At 34.2% G+C, this 22085-nt stretch overlaps 1 long non-coding RNA gene across 1 annotated transcript; it reads right to left on the bottom strand.

The window, feature by feature from the left end:
• Positions 1-9681: 9681 nt before the first annotated feature.
• Positions 9682-18031, bottom strand: LOC126979493 (uncharacterized). The gene is made up of 4 exons (XR_007732819.1): positions 17899-18031; positions 11775-11903; positions 10690-10875; positions 9682-9696 (listed from the first exon to the last, which is right to left on the bottom strand). It is a non-coding gene; the product is annotated as an uncharacterized LOC126979493 (long non-coding RNA).
• Positions 18032-22085: the final 4054 nt, after the last annotated feature.

The following is a 22085-nucleotide window of genomic DNA, read 5'->3' as shown; positions in this document are numbered from 1 at the left end:
CTTTACACTTTCGAGTCTGACCTAGAACTGCTGTAGGCCACTTAACAAAACTTAAAAAATTCCATACACCGGTAGGTGTATCGCGCCGGTCTACAGTGTCTGAAATAAGCACTTTTCCGCTGAGCTACGAGTATTGCTTATGGATCTGTCGAAATTATCTATGCCTTGAAGTTTTACAACTCTCTTCATGTATATGTATATATAGAGTACATATAAATCGGTCGATAAATCGATAAATACAGGAGTTATTTAGTAACAAACATACTATAATACAAAAATACACATAAATCAGTTGAAAATACACAAAAATATACGAAGGTACTATGAAAATATTACTTATCAGTAAGTAGAGTTGTAAACGTACAAATATCATCTCCAATATTACTGCTTATACATAACAATATACATACATACATACATATAATCACGCCTCTTTCCCGTAGGGGTAGGCAGAGACCACTTCTTTCCACTTGCTACGATCTTAACATGCTTGTTTTGCTTCGTCGACTTACATTATTACTTTCATACATGCTCTCCGGTTTAGGGTACTCTTGGCCTGGCCTTTTTTCAAGTAGTCCCTGATTTGATCTGGAAACGCCCGCCTAGGTCTACCCCTTTCAACACTTTCATTCACACTGACCGTTTACACTTTCTTCGTCAATCGTTCTTCATTTATTCTCTCGACATGGCCGAACCATCTCAGCATACTTTTCTCAATTTTTGTCACATCTTTTTTCAGACCACAAAGTTTCCTTATCTCACTATTTCTTATCCTGTCACTCAGTTTTACTCCTATCATTCTTCTCAACGATTTCATCCCAACTGCATTTATTCTGCTTTCATGTTTCTTCTGCCATACCCAACTTTCACTTCCGTACATGAGTGTTGGAACCAACACCCCCTCATGCACAGCCAAATGAGCCTTATAGACACCTTCTGCCTGTTCATAAAGGAGTTCAAAGCTCCATTCACCATGTTTCCTGCATTCACTCTTAGTTTCACACTCATAGTTTCCATCTCTTGTAAATTTAGAACCCAGATACACAAACTCATTCAACTGCTTGTATATTAATATTAATACAATATAATATAACTGTTGTGTAAAGTTTGTATAGAAATCACTCCATTCATTCCATTGCAAACATTTCAAATCTGTAAATTTCTCAGAAAGCTTTTAGTCATTTGGTAAAGTGTATTCTTGTGTCATCGTTATATTGGGTCTCCGTTCAAGTACTGTAAGCTTTGGTTGAAACCTTTAAACCCTTTTCGGTACTGGCTAGTCTAATTGAAATAATAAATCTTATTATAATTACTATCTATTTTAATAGATATGTGTATGAATTTAAAATAGCTGCAAAGTTTAGTGTTATAAAAAAAGCTTAGATAATTTATTCGTCTAGATTGACTATGACAGCTGTAAAAACGTTGAATAAAATCGACTTAAGGGTTAACCTCTATTTTGTGCAATGCACGCACTAAAACTCGCTGTCGAGACCCTTGGTCCATGGGGTCCTAGCGCTATAAGGCTTCTTAAGGAAATAGCAAAAAGGTTAGACGACATCACAGGAGACCGAAGAGCTGGCAGCTACCTCGGACAAAAATTATTCTGGGAAATGAGGGAACATGGGGGAGTGCAGCCAGTATCTTCGGAACCTTGCCTAAAGGGACTCCTTTTAATAACATATTTTAGTTATTATATTATATTTTTTAAGGTTTTTAGTTTTAGGTTCATTATTCTAGTATATTTTTTTATTTATGTATAAAAATACTGATGCAAAATACTAAAATTACAGCAAATAATATTACTTATTAATATTATACCTAATATAATTTTAGAATATATCAGAAATAAATTAGAAGCATGTCCAGACGAACACGATACAAATGAAAATATTGTTTTCGCTGTGATGTGGAATCAAGATTTAACAAAACTTTATACTGACTTGATTGAAATCTTACTTTGGTTCCTTTTACCCGAGCATCATAATTCATCATCCGTCTGATTTGGTTTTCCCCACCACGTTTTTCTCAGCACATCGTTTGTGTTATGTAATTCCGAAATTAAATGAAATCAAAGTTATTTAATAATATAGGCAATGACGTTATGCATAGAACGCACTGACCTCTACTATATATCCTTGAATTATTTAAACATTGCAAGGTTATAAATGTCTTTGATAAAGTGAAATTCCGTATATTGTCAGAAATAAATGAATAGTTAATTAATAAATGAATAATTTCCGTATATTGTAAGAAATAATGAATTATTTTGCATTTTATTGATTTTTATACTTTGTTTGAAATAAGATCTTGTAATAGCTGTATTAACTGAAAATAATTGTTCTTTTCTTTTTAAATATTATGTAATTTAATTTTAAGCGGCTTCACACACAGATAAGCTTCCTAAAGTTTAAGTGTGTGTTATTATATTGTAAGCTATAGCTACATTGTATTTTAAATAAATATTATAAAAAAAAATATACCACTGGACTGGCGGCTGTCAAAGTGCTTTTGTGCCTGTTTGATATTCACCGTTTTGGCGCTGTTGGTCATAGCGAGAGCCTGCGGTACTGAAACTAGTGATGACAACCTCAGCAAACATTGATAGATGGTGGGTAACTATTTACAAACAAAAATGTGTACTTTATTACCTTGATTCTTGAAGTATAAATAACACGGAAAACGAACGAAATTAATGCAAAATGCATTTATATTATACGACAAAATTAGTTCTCTGGACGCTAGCGAGTGGCGATCCAAATAGGCACAAAAAAATTGCTGTCAAACATATGGAACAGCCTGTCCAGTGGTATTTGTACAGGTCAGTGATAGAACGATATTGCACGTAGGCATAGAAATGACACTTATCAATGTCACAGTCATAAAATTTTACCATTTACCACCACTTTACTGGTAAAATTTATGAATACCCGAAAATTCTGAGCGGCACTACAACTGCGCTTATCATCTTGAGACATAAGATGCTAAGTCTCATTTGTATTTTCCCTGTAATTTCACACAGTAAACACAGTAACGCTTACACATTACTGCTTCACGTCAGAAATAGGCGCTGTTGAGGCATAATCTAGCCGGCTTCCTGTGCAAAGTAGCCTCCCACTGGTAAATTGTTTTGCTTTGCGTATAAATATAATGTTCATTCACGGCACAACCAATTAATATAAAAACCACAAGCTTCTATATTGCATTGGAATATTAGACGGGTTGCAATCTTAATTAATTCCAAACAATATTATCCGTTAGTTAAACTTGCGGTTAAACTCTGTGTACTGGCTCAGTTAATATCAGAGTCGAGGTTGTGACGTTGTTAAATTCATTATCCTATATTAAAGTGGTCTTCTATAAATTCATAATGTTACAGCGAGCAGGTGCGCCAGTTTCCTCAATGATACGCTAAGGAGGGTAATATTTTAGCTCTTTAACATCGAATAAGTGCTTAAGTATACTCTTTTATAAATAATGTTTGCCTTTCTTTGAAAAATATCATTTAAACAGCTTTTATTATCAAATAATAAAATAAATCGTAACTGAAAATGAATAGATTTTACCATTTAATTTGCGAAAATCTAAATTCTATTTAAAATCTTAAAAATTATGTCCTTTAGGAATTTATGAATGATGAATGAAGTGGCAGTAGGCAACCCTGCCTACTGCCTACAACTATGTACCCACATAGTTCGACCGACAGATGGCCGTTGGGGCAGTAAAGTCCTCGAATGACGACCACGTACCGGAAGATGTAGTGTTGGTAGGCCCCCCACTTATAGGTCTTCCGGATGATGATGACGAGATTCTTCAAACGCTAGTATCTTTCTTTCAAATTGAATATAAAAGGAATCAATGATGAACTAAACAGAGCTGTTACTGCAGGTCCACAATATCTTAAGTTTACCATTGTAAAGTGCAATGTTCGTGTATGGTACTGATGTAAGCCAACAATACCATAGTAGCTGTTAGCTAAAGAGGTCAAGCGTTGGTCAAATAGATATGGATATTGTTTCCAAGAGGCTATTAATATTAGACGATTGATTGCTTTAGATAAGACAATTATTGCTTAATGTATCTTTGGTGTACCTAGCACGTAATCGCACTAATTTATTACCATTTCATCACTGTTATTTAACTATTATTTAGTAATTATTAATTGAATGTTTAAATAAAACACTTTTTAAAGAATTAAAACGTGTGTAATTGTTATTTAATCCTTTAAAAAGTGTTTTATTAAAATGTGTAACACTAGCGTTTATCATAGAAAATATTATAAATTCATTGTTTGTTTGCGCCATATTTCATTCGGATCGAACTTGTCACACTCAGTGTCAACGTCAGCTGTCAAGTTCTCATTTCACTCCCAGCTTCTTTATCCCTCCTTCCGTACTCCGTTCCCGGTACCCCTACCTCGCGCTACTCACTCTCACATCGGTAGATCTCGCGCTCACCCGCTTGCGCAGCGCTCTGCAACCCGCGTGTTCTGGTAATTTTAATGGCGGAAGCGCCACCTACCTAACTAACTTACTAAGTGACCTAACAAAACATGAACTAAACGAAGCAGAAAGGATCATTACCAAGGCCAATTGTCTACCCCTGGGGGCTGAAGAAGAAAGATCACCAGCATTTACCAAGTCAGTTCCCCCGTCCCTGTATACTTGTGCTCACCCGCACACTCAATGTTTATGTAATTATCATCAGGGGCGTGCATACGTTTTCTAGCAAGGTAGACACTGTAGATCTTACTAGTCGTAGTTGCGCTTTAGTCCGACAAAACTAAGTTTTGAGGTCTAAATATTGAAGTTGTATATCGAATATGCAATCTGGACACTTCCTACGGTAGATATTTAGTATTTAGCATAAGGTAAAATTTTATGAGTTAGTGATCAATAAAAGTTTTTATAGAATAACGGAACCAAAATAAACTATAACTTTAACACTATGCTATATTTAACGTTTTTAACGAGTTAGGCACTGCCTATATGTCTATGCCTATTGCCTGCACTATATTCACGCCCCTGATTATTATATTGCATTATAGAGAAGGTTTAACGAGGGAATTGTACATACTGGTAACCAGATGGTCCGTGACTGTTACACTCTTGTTACACCGGAGGAATTGCAACACCGTTGTCGACATTAGAAAGCTAAATAAAAAATGTACAAATGAATTCGAAACCACACTGCTGCAATATAAGAGCGAAGACACCTGCTAAAGGTATTATTTGCTTAAAAGTTGACTCCGGCCACCAGTTGCTGTGAAATCATATTTTAAAGTGAAATCAATTAATTAATAATAATTATTAATAAATATAAATACACACATCAAAATAGACCCTATTTTGTCGCTAACTTTATTTAAAGGGTTTATAAAATTCTAAAATCATGACTAGATGTAGACGTAGCAATAAAAACGCACTTAAATTCAAACAAATTCCTTTTTTAATTTTGTGAAAAGAACAAAACTTAATCGAATTTTTTTTTACAACCAGCCAGTATGTCATCAATAACAAAAAAGTTTACATACCTATGCATTTTGTGTGAATAAAAACGCACTTAAATTCAAACAAATTCCCTTTTTTAATTTTGTGAAAAGAACAAAACTTAATCGAATTTTTTTTTACAACCAGCCAGTATGTCATCAATAACAAAAAAGTTTACATACCTATGCATTTTGTGTGAATAAAGACTTAGAAATTAATTAATATAAATGGTAAATTTGTGATATAATGCATTTCGCTTAGACTTTTTTGATGTGTGTAATATAAATGTGTAGCCTCTGTGTTCAATATGATTGAAATACACCCAACTCAAATAAGATCGGAGTTTTTATTTAAATCAGTTATCGCCAAAGTATCTTTTAATAGCTTGTAATGCAGTATCCAATATCCATTTCCACCTAATATGCCCAAATACCACAGTGTCTGAAGACAAAGGTTTTCAACCAGTGTGTGTTGATAATGATGACTTACGGTACGCAGATGTGGTCGCTTACTATGGGCGTGATGGAAAAGCTCATGGTCGCTCAGAGGGCAATGGAGAGGGTTGAAATGAGGATATCCGTAAAAACTAAAGTCACTGACATAGCCCAAATGATAGAGAAACTGAAATGGCACATATTTCTACGGACAGCCGTTGGGGCAGTAAAGTCCTCGAATGGCGACCACGTACTGGAAGACGCAGTGTTGGTAGGCCCCCCAAGATGGACCAACGATCTGGACAAAATCGCTGGAATGCGTTAGAGCAGCGCAGGATCAATCGTCGTCGAAATCTTTGGGGGAGGCCTTTGTCCAGCGGTGGACGTCTTTCGGCTGATGATGATGGTGCACAATTGGGAAAAGTATTTCTCACTTCATCACGAGTAGTCACGTTTGCCACCACTAATCCACACTCTAAGGCTGAGATCTATAGAGAACTAAGACTTTGCTCAGACTTTACTCACGTATAACTTAGCTGAGTGTGATAAACTTGGCTTTTGCATTGGGCTGCCTTAGCTCAGCATAATTTCAGATGGCATCTGAGGTTTTTTTTATTACAATAAGGGACGAGACGAGCAGGACGTTCATCTGATGGTGATTGATACGCCCTGCCCATTACAATGATATATCGCCCAGGATTCTACAAAAATACTGATAGGAACCTCAATTGTGCTCGTCTCCTTGAAACCTAGGATGTTAAATGTCGTTTGCCCAGCAATTTCACTAGTCACGGCGCCCTTTAGACCGGAATCCTGTGCAAAAGAGCCTACCACTGGTAAAAACGTTATCAAAGATTACGCTCAGCTTAAACTCAGCTAAGTTTAATATAAGTAAATTCTAAGTTTGTTATAGATCTCAACCTTAAATAAAAGACAAGATACAAATAGACTTTTTTATTATTCTATTCGCAATATTCTTATGTTTATATCATTAATCTTAAGCTCTAAATAAACTCATAAATTAAACGTTATTTAAGTACTTATAGCAATTCGTAAAAGGACTTCAATACTCGTCCCAAATTGCTTATTCAGAAGTCCCTTTCAATTGCTCCTGTCCTAATGTGTGCTTGCGATGACGGAATACTCACGTATTCATTTTTAGAATACGCAATTCAGAAGCTTCAATAAAAGTAACAGAAATGAAAATGGGGATTCAATTTGAAATTTGTTTTATGTGTAAATGATATGTTTTCCTTTTATGCGTCATATTGGTTTTCATATTACGCACGGTGTCACTGATGTGTTTTTATATATTTTTATTTGTGACGGTTTTATAAACAAGAATTCGTTAGTTGTTAATAGTTGATATTATGCGAATTGTTTTAAATTTTTGGCGTTAACGATTACCCTAAATCTTACTTCTTTATTATATATTAACATTGTATACATTCTGCTCACGTGATCGCTCACAGGGCAACGGAGAAGGCTATGATCGTAGTTTCTGTGAGATCGAATCAGAATTGAGGAGATCCGTAGGAGAACCAAAGACACTGACATAGCCCAGATGATTGCTAAACTGAAGTACCAGAAGACGTAGTGCTGGCAAGCCCCACGCAAGGTGGGGACCGATGATCTTATCATGATCGTCGGAATAGGTTGGATCAGGGCAGCACAGGACCGATCGTCATGGAGATCTATGGGGGAGAAGTTTGTCCAGTAGTGGAAGTCCTCCGGCTTAAATGATGACTCACATTCCTCACATAAGCTCACAGAACTCTGATAAAAAGATTGGCTTTTAAAAAATCATGCTTTATTGTTTCCGAAGGCAGTTCAGTAGGGCAGCATGTGGATAAAAAACATAAAATTCGTTTTGGTTTAAACGACTTATAATTACCGATCACGCTTGATAAAAAACATATTAATCTACATTACAGCTTTGAATAAAGTCCATTAAAGGTTTCCTGGCCATTCATTACGGAATAGTAACAAACTGTACCGTAATGAGAGGCACAATATTCATTTTGTATAATGATGTGTTCCTCTGAACGCCCGCATAGAACAATGAGCACGCAACACTTTCCCTGTACACCGCGGGACATGTTAATGACTCATTTTTATTTTGCGTATTTCTTTGGAGAGCAAAGCCAAACTGACTTTATTTTCAAGTCACAATTTCTCGTACAACTCTGAAAGAGCGGCGATATCACACACCGAATCTATCATAAATCACGTTTTTTATTTACAATAATCAAGCTTGTTTGAAATTAAAATCTAGAAAGCCGTAACATAAACCGCGTTATATCGACTATTGTAAACACAAGTGGCTACAGCATCTAAAGTGGCCCCGCCGGGCTTGGCGCCAAAACAGCTCAGCATGTAATAGGTTGCAGACGCGCGGGACGTAAGTGTTTCACAGGATAATAGAGAAATACTTCAGCTGGCCCTTTATTCTATTGATCTACCAAGCGCCAGTCTAGCTACATATGGAGTATCGCTCTCATCTATATATCTGGTTTACACCAGTATCAGTTTAAAACAACTGAGACGCAGACCCTTTCAAATTGTTGGGGATCCAAAGCTCTATGAACGGCTCGATCACTTTGTATTGCATTTAGGCATCGCATTGTTAAGTAATTTGTATTGCATTCATAACGGGGAGTCTCTCGAAGCGCTGATTGCCTTGATTCTTGCCTCCAAATTCCATCTTCGCACGATACACCTTTAACTTACTAAAATGTCAACAACGCTCCTGTGATTCTTTTAATGAGTGTAGGTGGTGGTGATGGTTTAACATCAGATGACCCTTAGGCTGCATTTAGCGCTCGACCGACGGTCAGTGCTGACGTCGGTCGAGCGTAGCGCGTACCATACGCTAACCATGTAGTGCATGTAGTGCTCAGCTGACAGCAAACTTGATTGTGCATGTACAATTATTATTGCGAAAAAAAAAATTAATCCATTTTAAAAATCTTTAGTATGTTATCTTTAATACGTTTGTGTACTACTTACGCAAACGTTCACAGAATAAAAGACGGAAATTATATATTTACCTTATTATAGAGCGTCAATTTGCAGAAGAAATTTATATAAGATATTCGAACATGTCGGAACAGGATTTTTTGTTTACGATTTTTGATGACGTTGTTACACATGCGCGTACGATCGGTCGCTCGATCAGAGTCTTAATGAACGCACTAATTTATCGGCATAACGCGTTAGCAGACCGATGTACGTAGGACCAACGAGCTGCATCGAAATTCTCGTCAGCGCTACGTAGCTCTACGCGCGTAGCTTTTCACCAGTGCTGGACTGAACGCGCTCGTATCTGTTCATAGTTATAGCTACGCTCAACCGATGTCAGCGCTGATCATCAGTCGAGCACTAAATGCAGCCTAACTCTCGTTTTTCCTGCACATCCATAAAAAAATAAAATCATACCGATCGTTATGAGTTTATACTGAATTTCAATAGTGTTTGATAAAGAATTCAACTACAGTTTTAATTTACATATTCCAGACTGTATAACTATATTAGGTTCTATATTTTTGGTCATAATTGAATAATGGTTTTTTTATATGAAAAAGCCCGCTCTGTTCACTAACTTGCAGTGTTGATGGCCGTCATTGTAATGTGAATCACAACTACACCGCAAACCTCGCACCGCTCAGCAACCGCAAAACAAAGCCTTTACACTTTGAGATACTAATAATTGTTATTTTAATACGAGCATTGTTTCAAATGTTCAGTGAAGCATTCCAAATTTGAATTAATTTCTGTAAAGCATAATAAAATATTATGGTCTTAACAAAACATGCAGCTTGAAATTATGAGTTTTGTAGGGAGCATAATACTATTTGGAAAATTATAGAAGCTATTTTCAAGTAATAAAGCTAGGATTTATTCTAGGCTGGTCTCTAGTGGGTTCAGATTCAGATAATAGTAATAATATTAACACACTTTTACACCAATTATCTTGCCCCAAACTAGGTATAGCCTGTACTATGGGTAGAAGACAACAATATATTTAATACATTATATTATGTTCCTTTGTACGATGAGGCTGTGGTCTATGAGCAGCGCAAGCGATTAGCGATACAACGAAATACGTCCGTCCTCCGTGGTCGATCTCTTGAATGCCCCCCGCGGTATTACTTGAAACCGGTCAACTAAACTACCTATCGCTTGAGCCGCGCACCGCCCACGTCCACTCGATTCAAATGCTTTAATTTTCGATTTAAATTAACAATATTTTTTTAGCAATTCATGCTTGTCTTGCACAATTTACATACATAAATACTTATAAACATCCACGACCCGGAAACAAACATCTATATTCATCATATAAATGTTTGAACCTACCGGTATTCAACATCTAGGTCAGTTGGCAGGATCACTAACAACTGGGCTATATGGGTCGTCTGAAGATGATGATTTGATCTATGTAGATTAATATCATTAATTCGAACGAAGAATTTTAGAGAGATAGAAATGACTTACATAATATTATATTCTGAGGTCTCTATCTCTGTGAAATGCCGATAGTGTGTTTTATGATTCAAACCCAATAAACTCGATCGAAATACCATCAATAATTGGGTGAGGTGAATAATAAACAATATTCAAAAATTTCTGACTCCATACTTCTTCATATTTTAATACGCCATACATGTTCCTAGTTGACACGTAAATCTTTCATTCATTTTATGTTTTAATTTGTACACTGCTAATGTTGTGAGGTTTAATAAATTGGCATAGTACTTACTTACTTATGATATATTATATACAACAATATTGAAAATAATGATTATATTTTATTCAGTGAACTAATATACAGCATTTTTCATCATCTGCGCAATCATCGGCATCGTTGAATGTCAATATTGTTGGACAGTTGTATTCCTTGGGCAGACATGCGCCTTGATGATTGTGGCACGGATTTGCTGATAAAGACACTGTAATATAAATAAGGCTTTAGTTTAAGCTTGCACTGTTTTGATACATTTTGTAGTTGATTAATCTTTTTCTAAGAGTCTTGGATCAGTTTTACTCTGGTGGAAATTGTAACGTAGAAGGAAAGCGTGTCCTATGTGTAGAAAATCCTTGAGTTGCTCGTGTGTAACTTGAAAGCAATTTTATAATAATTTTTAACCCATGTTTTAAACCTTCTATTAAAGATTCTAAAATAGTTAGCTTATTGCCAACATTAAAACACCCAATGTCCTAATAACCATTATATCATCCAAATGAGTGTTGTAATGAAATTCAGTTCAACATTTTCATTACAATATTCGTTTGGTTGATGTAATAGTTACTAGGACTGGCTTTTTAATTGTTAGCAGTAAGCTAACTGTTTCGGAATCTTTTATAGAGGATTCATATTGTGGGTGTGGATAAAGTCTTATATGCAACTGCTGATAATTAGGTTTTAAAACACCCATTTGATACTATTATCACACGATGCGAAGCACATTCGTGTTTTAATACCCCTTATTACACAACAGTTGCATAAATAAATATGACAGTTTACCGTTGCATAAAATCGCGTGGTCCCTGCCTCACGGTAGCTATAAAATGATCTAATTGTCTGAATACATAATGAATCTTTTAGAATATAAGAAGCTGAATTTTATGGATTTTGATTAATTTAATTCTATAAAAAAGTTGGTATGACCACTTTACGTATCATTTTGATTCATCAAAATAATATTTACATTGAAAATATTACAAAAAAATATGCAGATACTAACATTTGCAGTTACCTCAATGCAAATTTTTCTAATGATAAATAAAGTTGTGCAGTATTCTGATAAACGTGTATAAACAAAATTCTTAGTTGAATAATCTTACTTACCGCAGCATTCTACCTCGCTTGATTGTTGTGTAGGACAAAAGCCCTCTAGAGTTTTTGATGGACAAGAACCTTTGGTGCAAACTCCATTAGCGAGAAGACAAGGCAACTCATTATAGACTTGAGCGTTGGCTGAAATAATAATAAATCATAACCTCTTTATAAGGAAGATTGTTTAGGTCTAAAGGCTTTGGAGTGTATACTAGAACAGGGATTTTTTGTAATGATATAAATTCTACGAATTTCATTATTAACAAAGAATATTTTAAATTTTGTTATGAAATTTTGTAATCAATGTTCATTCATATTGTTTGTCGTCAGCAAGTTGATAAAAATTGTATGTAATGACATTCCCCAATGGGGAGCTTTGGAGTTGCATGGAATTGAAGCTGGATCGTGCGTAGCCTTATGTTCTTGACGTCTCATAACATGGATGCTTTCGAATTAATTTATTCTTTCCAACCTGAAAATACCTATGACGTGATGATAACAAAAGATAATTTTTGCAGAAAACTTCTTCAGCATTCGTTGTGATTTGAGAGTCGATGAAATGAAAAAGCGCGACAGTAAACAGACACATACATTCATACGATTGAACCTGGGAGACAATGAGATAGGAAGCATTATACAGTGTTTTCGTACCAGGTGATCGTTGTAGAAGAGATTGTCATATGTGTGATGCGAGTATACCTATAACATTCTGATATAATGCACACAACATACAACAGACACCAGGAGAACATAAATATGGTAGCGGTCGATAGTAGTGTCCTTCATAGAGGTTGAAATCATATGTCATCCTAGCAACATGTACCAGGACTTCATATTAGGCAGTTTAGGGGTTCGTGCACATTGCAGGTTACACTTGTGACTGATTTATCTTAACTTTTTATCGCTAACGTGACCTGCTGCACGAGTAATGATACTCACACTTCAGATATTCATTGCCGAGATAAAGTGAAAGTGTAACATTTAAAAAATGTATTTTTATCCTAATCCTAAAATTTGAATCTCGTGCCAGAATTTGGCGAGGCATTATCTCCTGAGGATGCCTCGTGTAGTAGAAATTCGTATTGAATTGATGAAAGACAAAACTTGGTGGAATTTACACTCAATAAAAATTCCAATATTTGGATAATTATGGATTTCTGCAAAATTAAATCTTATATTTAAAAATTGTTTAATTAAATTATTTAAAAAATGAAAATAATAATTGTTCTCATAAATTTCCTCTCTAGACCCAATATGGAGTTCACCGCAGACTAAAATACGGACACAAGCTACTTAGATAAATTGTGTTTGCGTGTTGAGATTATTTTAGCAATAATAAGGTGTTATAGTGCTGAAATTCTAGTAACCATACCAACAAAATATCATTCAGGGATATTAAGGGCAGACAGCAAGATAATATGAAGGTTATCAAAATAATTCTCAATACAATAACTACAGAATGTCCATAAAATGTTATTGTACCTACTTTACTATTTTTAGCTAACTATAATATTATGATACATTTTCCATTTTCTTATCACTTTTTTTCTATACTTTTCTTTAGTTAATTATAGTATTTTCTTTCATTAATGCGGTTGTGACACATTTAAATAAAATATTTTTTAAAGTATTAATAAAATTATAATTAAGTATTCGCGTTTCAATATATTATATGCTAGATTTAGAAATTTTAGAACATTAACTAATTTTACTTACTAGATTTACTGACAGAAGCTGAAAATCCAAAACTCTTTCTTCACCGCTAATTTTCTCACTCAGAATTTCTTACATATTTACGAACCAAATTCATATTAATAAATCAGGAAACCCTCGCCTCGAGTAAAGCTGGCAGGCAAAGAGGAATAAAATTACGAAGAAAAACTGTACGAAATCAATCCCTCAAGCAACACGGAAATTCCATTATTTGGCTTGCATGCGCGTTTGATCCAACATAGCTATGTTAGCAAAATACTTATGTACGTGTTCCCAGTCAGACTATATAAATACGAATACTCTCTTGAAAATCCACAAATAAAATATGTTTTGTAAGCACTGTTGCTTGCGAACGGTCAAAGAATCAACATTCTTTCTCGGTTCTGTGTGTATTTGATTGCAAACATAATCCTTTTATAAGAATATATATGCCATTGCAAAACGACCAAATATTTAATGATTCTAAGGCTGATCGATGAAATGACTGCCCGTTTCGAATAGAAATATGTTTGTTACTATGAAGTACTTTCGTTATTTTAATTTTAATGCATGGAATTCCTTTTTTCTAAATCAGTCTTTTGCTTAGTACCACAGAGGATCTGTCTATTATGGGTACACGATAAAAAATCTTTATAAATGAACATCTGACTCTAAAAAATAAGCAATTATTTCGCATATGCAGGGAAATTGCTAAGAAGCACGAATACAAACATGTTTGGTGTAAGCACGGAACTATTCTCGTTCGTAAAACTGATGTGTCACCTGTCCTGGTTATCAAGAATAATAGCGACGTCAACAAACTCACAAAATAATAGTACTATGTTAATTATTAATTATATTGTATTAGTAGGATATATCTTTTAAGACCTATAAATAAAGGAATCGTGTTGTCTACAGCTGCTGTCAACAGGTCGACTTGCTAGGTACCTACTGAAAATCAGTGTTGGAATTGGGGTGATCCTTATTTCAATTCCAAAAAATGATGAGTGGGTGTCCTTTTCAAGACGCCGTATTTTTAAATTTGTTAATTTTACTATGTATATAATGTTTTGTGTTGTCATGTATAAGTGAATACTTTACTTTACTTTTATGTAAAGGAGTCTAAAAAAAACCATCTCATTTTCAAATTATCTGACCGTTTACATATAATCAAAAAATACATAAATAACCTATATAATGTAATCGCATCACTTCATTTAATAATTGAAAATTCATTTACAACCAATATCATACAAAATCTGTTTACAAAAACAAAAAAAAACAACTTTATTCAAATCTATTCTTCGAGTTCTCTACTCATATTAATTTCATTATATTATTCATTACTACAAAATTATATATATCTCGTAGTGTACATTAAAAATAAATTCATATGCTTATACTTAACATTAAACAACGATTTCAAGCAATATTGCGTAATTGTATTATCGCTTCTGGATCTACGTTTCGAATAAAAAAAAATCAGCTGGTATTCCAAATTCAGTACAGCTGAATCTCCTACCGATGTATGTATCTTATTTTCGCAATTCTTTCAATCAGTTTTTGAACCATCAACTCTAACGCCTGACTTTAAAATAGTCATGATTAATACAGAGGGCATTAATTATTCCGAAGTAAATCTATGCGACGTTATATGCCATAACAGTCACGTCTCTTATGATGAACTGTTAAGAAAGTATTGCATTTTGGATCTAAAATCTAGAAGAATTTATCTTGAAGTGATGCTATTATATGACATTTGTCACAATCGCTACGATTGTATTGATCTTATTAATAAAATACGCTATTTAGTGCCGGTCCGCACACATGTGCGTGCTATAAGAAAGAAATACTTATTTGCAAATAATAGATGCTCCACAAACGCTGGTTTCCGTGCACCGTTATTTAGACTCCTTAAAAATTATAATGAGTACTTTACACACATAGATATTTTCAGTAATCGTGCTTCCTCTTTTAGAGTAGAAGTTATTGATGTATGTATGAAATAAGTAGTATGATTAAAAGATAACCACTTAGTAAGATTGAAAAGTTTAAATTAGTTATTCAACTTTATGTTAGAGTATAATTTAATTTAAATAGATATAGTAAATGAAAGCTTCTAACCGATACTTATGTTATAAACAATAATATTTATTATTATGGTCTTTTTTTTGTCTTTTCTATTTTAATTGTTACTAAGCACATAAATTTTATTTTTTATAAAGATGTACGTGTTTATCTCTCTCTCATATAATTTATCTGTGGCTAATGTAGTTGGTTTCACAATTAATTAAGGTTTAAATGCTATTATATAGTTAAATATTATTATTGTGTTACTGTTTATTGGTCCTTATAAAGTAAATAACATAAAATATCAGTTACCAGAGTTGATAATTTTGAAACCAAAAAAAATAATAGAAGAATGAAACCCATCGGAAAAGGAAGCGAATATAACAAAAATTAAAGTTAAAATAAATTACAGGTGATCTGAGGTCGGGAAGTGGAAAAGTTTTTTCACTTTTTATTATTTTCAAAGGCTTCAGCAGTGGTGGATCAAACATTAAAAAATGCATAAACTGTTATTGAGTAGCTATAAAAGGTGCTAAAGAATTTGTTGTTGTTCGTCCGAAAACTCTGGTTGACAATGACTAATCAAAGACGATTATAGAAGCTGAAGATACTCATTCTATGGAAGAACTAATAGCTACTTGCCCCGTTAGCTTTAAAAAAACTTAAGGAATCCTCGCGAATTTAATAAAATAACGCGCGACAAAAAGTCCATAGAATGATTCAGACCGAATTGCTTCTTGCGTAGGAAAGTGAAGAATACCTATTGTTTGACAATAAGAAGCGCCTAATTGTGGGAATAGCTCCATGTCCAAAGACCATCCATGCAAAATCGCACTACTTATTCGATCTAGCCCTGAGCAAAAGATTACCACTAGTCATACAATGGTCTTTTTTTCAGACCACTTAACTTATGGTAATCATAATATTGTAATATAAAAATAATCGCTCAGAAATCAATGCAGAGGGTATGCTCGGAATTTCCTTGCGAGATCAAATCACAAATGAAGAGTCTAACCGTAGGAGAACCAAAGTCACTAGCTTATCCCAAATGATTGCGAAACTGAAGTGCCAGTAGGAAGGGCAAATAGCACGACGGACAGATGGCCGTAGGGGCAGAAAAGTTCTCGACTGGCGACCACGTACCGGAAGACGCTGTGACCTATGATCTGGTCTGGATGACCGAAATAGGTTGGATGAGGACATTGGACGTCTTCAGGCTGATATTATTATGATGAGGAAATAATGGTCAGTATAGTGGTCAAATGTAGGTATGGTCAGCATAGCTTCTTCGCAGATGGGATAATCACTACTGCAGAAATGTGCTGTGAAGAATTGTACACAATAACGGAGAAGCTCGCAGATCTGTAACCAGTTGTACCGCTTTTGCCCGACAATGCAGAATCCATTACTGCACAACATATGGCCTCCAATATACCTGGGGTTGGAAGCTCTCCATAATCCACCATATTAACTAGACCATGTGCCTTAAAAGTTTTCCTTCTTTCAGTAATTGGATAAGTTTGACAAAAAAATTAAATGCCCGAGAGGCATTTTAGGCATCATTGAAGAATTTCTTGCCTTTGCTCCAGATGATATCTTTAAGAATTACTATGATAAACAGCCACTGCAATAACAGATATGCAAAGATTGCATGACAATCTTAATATATATATTTCTTTTGTGCGTCTGTTGTTACTGAACTCCTCCTAAATGGCTGGACCGATTTTAATGATGTGTGTCTTCAAGTGGATTCGAGAATGGTTTAGATTCACAATTGATTTTCCTCCCTTAGCCTCTTAAGGCTGGACCGATTTTGATCATTTTTTTGTGTGTTCCATTGAATTCGAGATTGGTATGTGACTTCAGATGGATTCGAGAATGGTTTAGATTCACAATTGAACTACATCCTAAACGGCTGGACTGATTTTGATGATTTTTTGTTTGTTCCTTTGAATTTGAGATTGGTTTAGATTCTCAATTCCATCCATATAATATAATTTCAGCTCATGTGTATGTTAGTGTAGTCCTCCTAACGGCTGGACTGATTTTTCAAATTTAAGACGTGTGTACAGGACAACGTCTGTCGGGTCCACTAGGATTTTATATATTTTTTTTAATTTTTTAATTTATACAATATGGCAATATCTAATAACAAAAGGTATATTGCAAAGTTATTCATGATTATTATTACTTTTTATACCTACGTAGTCATATCTATATTTTCTTTTCGTCGCTAAATATGCCTGCTATTTTTGATTTGAGCCAAAAAGCCAAATTATTAAGTGAATCTTAATTAATGAAAACCTTATTGATAGACAATATTTGATAATATGGGATATGAAATTTAATTTAAAAAAAGGTAAAAATTACTCACAATCCAAATCTCCGTTACAGAAAACATAACTAACTAACAAAAAACACAAATACTTAATCATGACGATGCACTGCAATTGAAATGTTTTTCTAAATGCTATTTACATATATGTAGGCATTGCCCGTATTTACACTAGAAATTAGCTTGCGTTTGATAAGATAACGCTTAATGGATCAAATTCTGAAAGGGAAACGCTTTCCATTTTGTATTTATGGTTTTGTTATCGTTAATTATTGGCTAATTGAGTGGGGTGAGCGAAACTCACATAAAATGTGTCACTGATAAGTGAATTTAGGATATAGGTGAAATTTACTAAAAGTTCTCTGTTGTCACTACGAAATAATGTTTCCTGATTACAACTTCCTCCTAATTATTTAATGCATTGAGGACAAACCTCTGTGGTTTTTACAATGTATCTTATTTGCTCACATTTTGTAAAATATGTATTTCGATAAATAAATAAAAAAAAATGTATTGGATGAACGAACATACTTAATTGCACTAAAAAATATAATGTTACAATTTGCATATATTATGTTATGTTATGTTTTTTTTATGGAATAGGAGGACAAACGAGCGTACGGGTCACCTGGTGATAACCCCTAGCCGTCCAAATGACCGCGTTAGAAATAAAATGGAATTTTCTTGAATACGTGGAATGACCTTGAACATACGGTATGTCCATGACAATACGACATGGGTACCTTAAAAAACACCTTTTTAAAAGGCCTCCAACGCTCCTGTGATTCCTCTGGTATTGCAAGAGAACGTGGGTGGCAGTAATCACCTAATATCAGGCTCCACATCCATATAAAAAAAATAAGGTACATTTTTTTTGTATTTGTTCTCCTTACAAATATGGTATAAATTTATTTTAAACAAATGATTTTTTACAAACAAATTATTTTCATTTGCTTTAAAAAAACCTATTTGTTGTAACTCTTTTGTAAGTCTCGCACTTAGCAGTTAGACTTTCCATACTTATCATACTTTTATACCGTAAGGAGAAGTACAACAAATTAGTACTATGTTTAAATATGTTATATTTTAGCATGTTGTTTTCATATTGGTAAAAATTTCTAAAAATTTAATTACTTCAAATTTTATACGTAGAAAACAACAATTACTTATACCTTTCGTGTTGAAGACTTTTGTAATTCCGTAACGACTATTTCCCATTCAATACAATGGACTCGAAATTTTAAATGCGGTAAACAGTGAAATCTTAAATATCCGGACGATTGTGCCTTGCTCGGATTTTAGAGAATGTACAAAACTTGAATAAAAAAAAACCAACAGGACATCTGTATTCAAACCGAGGTCTTCTGCTTCACCCAATTAAATGTCCCATCTGAGCTATTACAGTCTTGTATATAGTGGCGAAATTTACCCTTGTATTCTAATGTTTTTCTAGATGTTTTGAAACGATCGATCCTAGATCGATTTATCGCCTCCGAAATCCCATGTATACTAACTTTTATGAAAATCGTTGGAGCCGTTTCCGAGATTCTGATTATATATATATATATATATATAGTTATATCAATCCGTGCAATTGTTGATCATGCGTGCTATATCGCAAGCACTTTGTTGATCCGAAAACCTATGTTGATCCGGGTGTTTTTTGTTGATCCAATATAATATTTTTCATACAAATGTGGTTCCGGCCGGATCAACAATTTACTCCGTTGAAGTTTAGGAAACGCAACCGAAATGTTGATCCAATATACAAATCCACTCCGATAGTTGTTGATCCGATTCAAATGGGCCAATCAGAAGGCAGCAAGTCCTCCTACTGGACATACCTAAAGTATTGCAATACCACCTAATCATTAACTTTTCTTTATTTATGAAGTTTTTTGTTTATAGGTATGATATACAGGGTGTCCCAAAGTTATGGGACATGAAGGGAAAGTACCTTAAATATCGAAGATAGGCTATTTTACTGAAAGAAGACTTTATGTTATTTTTAAAAGTTAATACTTCTGCATTCAATGATTTTCCAAAAAATACTTGCCTCGTCTGGGAATGGAACCGACTGAAATGCAAAAAAAAAACACCCCTACTTTTATAATGCCAATCGAAAGAATGGCCAAAAACTAATAACTCTTCTTGAGCATGTAATTAATTAATTTACAAATAATACCCACTTTATTGACTACTTTCTCTTAAAATACTATGTTACTTAAGAAGAGTTATTAGTTTTTGGCCATTCTTTCGATTGGCATCATAAGAGTGTGTTTTTTTAACATTTAAGTCGGTTCGAGAGTTCGTTCCCAGACGAGGCAAGTAATTTTTAGAAAATTTTTGAATGCAGAAGTACTAACTTTTATAATATAACATAAAGTCTTCTTTCAGTAAAATAGCCTATCTTCGATATTTAAGGTAGGTACTTTCCCTTCATGTCCCATAACTTTGGGACACCCTGTATATATGGTAAGGAAATTTGCTGACGACACGAGCTTGTCGCTTACCCCATGTTAAGCTTCGTGCCCAGCTGCATGCATGCCAGCAGCTCAATATCATACAGTATATCATACAGTGATATTGTATCGCACTCAGTACCCTGAGATATAAGATTTAAATGTCTTGAAGCCCCGTTATATGACTCCGCAAACAATGCCCTTCAACCCGGAACATCAGCGTTGATTAGCTACTGCTTGGCCGTTGATTAACTGACAAAGGTCTGGCCAGGCCATTCCTCAGACTGGCCCTCGCAAGAGTCCTACCAATACTAGATATAGTTGTATATAAGGACAATTTCTAATTGTTATTATAGTGTTTAAGTAGTATGGATACATACATTAATTAAAGTGATAATTGAAAGGCAAAAAATGATCTTATCGCATTATATCGTTGAGTTTGGATGACATGTCGAAAAAAACATTTGTTATCAATCACATGAGCTCAATACAATTACTATTAATATTTAGAAGAACTTGTTGTATCACACAAAATCTTCATTAAAATATATTTACTTTTTCTTATAAATATTGTTAACATACGTGTTAAGTTGCATCCAAGTCCTATTTTGAAGAATAGGTTCTTTATTTAAAACTTCCATACATTTATTTTTGCCTGGATTTATCTTTTAATTTATGTATGATTGGAAATATTTTTTGACTAATTTTATTTCTTCATCCGACCACTTTCAATGACTAATTATTTTTCGTTTCTTAATTGGATTACCACTATCACTATCGCTTGAACTTTTGTTCGTCTAGTTTTACTTCGTTTCTGAATCTGTTTATCATCATCAATATCGCTTTCACTTGTACTACTTGACTATTTTGTTTCCGTCATGCTTCCGTTCCGTTTTGGGGTCTTTTTTTTAGGATCTTGGTTGTACTGATTGTCTCGTTTTTTATCGTTTACTTCATTATAGTCTCCAATTTCTATTTCTTCCATTTTGACTTTAGTTTCTGGTGTTTTGATAGATATTTTGGGGTTTGTAAGTAAGGTGTTAGATTGATCGCTTTCTATTGCCGGATTTTTTGAAGATGGCGTCTCTTCCTCAAAGTTTTTAGTTTCTTGGTATGATTGAGATGTAATCGTTTCTATCCTGTGACCCTTCTTCTCCATTAATGTATTTTCATATTCTAAGAGTTGAGATCTTACAACAGCTTTTTGGAGTACCTGCATATGCAATCTATAATTTTGTGCATGAACTGATATATTATACCCTAGAAATCCTGCCAATATAACGATCTGCTCAGTATAACGATCATTTTGCTAAGAATGAATTTGGGACATTGTAGCATTATGATGTCTTATTCCGGTGGATGTAATCATTTAGGGGCGTTTCAAATAACACTGTTTTTTTATCATATCTACACACTTACCGGCCTCATAAGGTTCTTGTGTACCAGGTCTTGCAAATAAATATAGGCTGAAGCTTGGAATTTTTCAATCTTCACGGCAAGCTATTATTAAATCTATGTTTTCTCTCATTATTTTTGTTAGCAAAATACAACCCCTTGTTCTTTTACCGGGAATCTGAAATACGTCTAATTCTTTAATACAATTCCTATGCTCTACTGTTAAACTTTCTAAAATCTTTTCGGGCACTTCTTCATTCTTTCTATTGATGTAAAACATAAGTTCAGCTTCAGCTACGTCACCTGATCGTTTTCGGTCCAACATTATAATATGAGCTATTGTTACTATGCACAATAAATCATAATTTA

This window comes from Leptidea sinapis, chromosome 3 (assembly GCF_905404315.1).
Source record: "Leptidea sinapis chromosome 3, ilLepSina1.1, whole genome shotgun sequence".
Classification (NCBI taxonomy): Eukaryota; Metazoa; Arthropoda; class Insecta; order Lepidoptera; family Pieridae; genus Leptidea; species Leptidea sinapis.
Note: the sequence above shows the minus strand (reverse complement) of the source record. Positions and strands in the feature narration are given on the sequence as shown.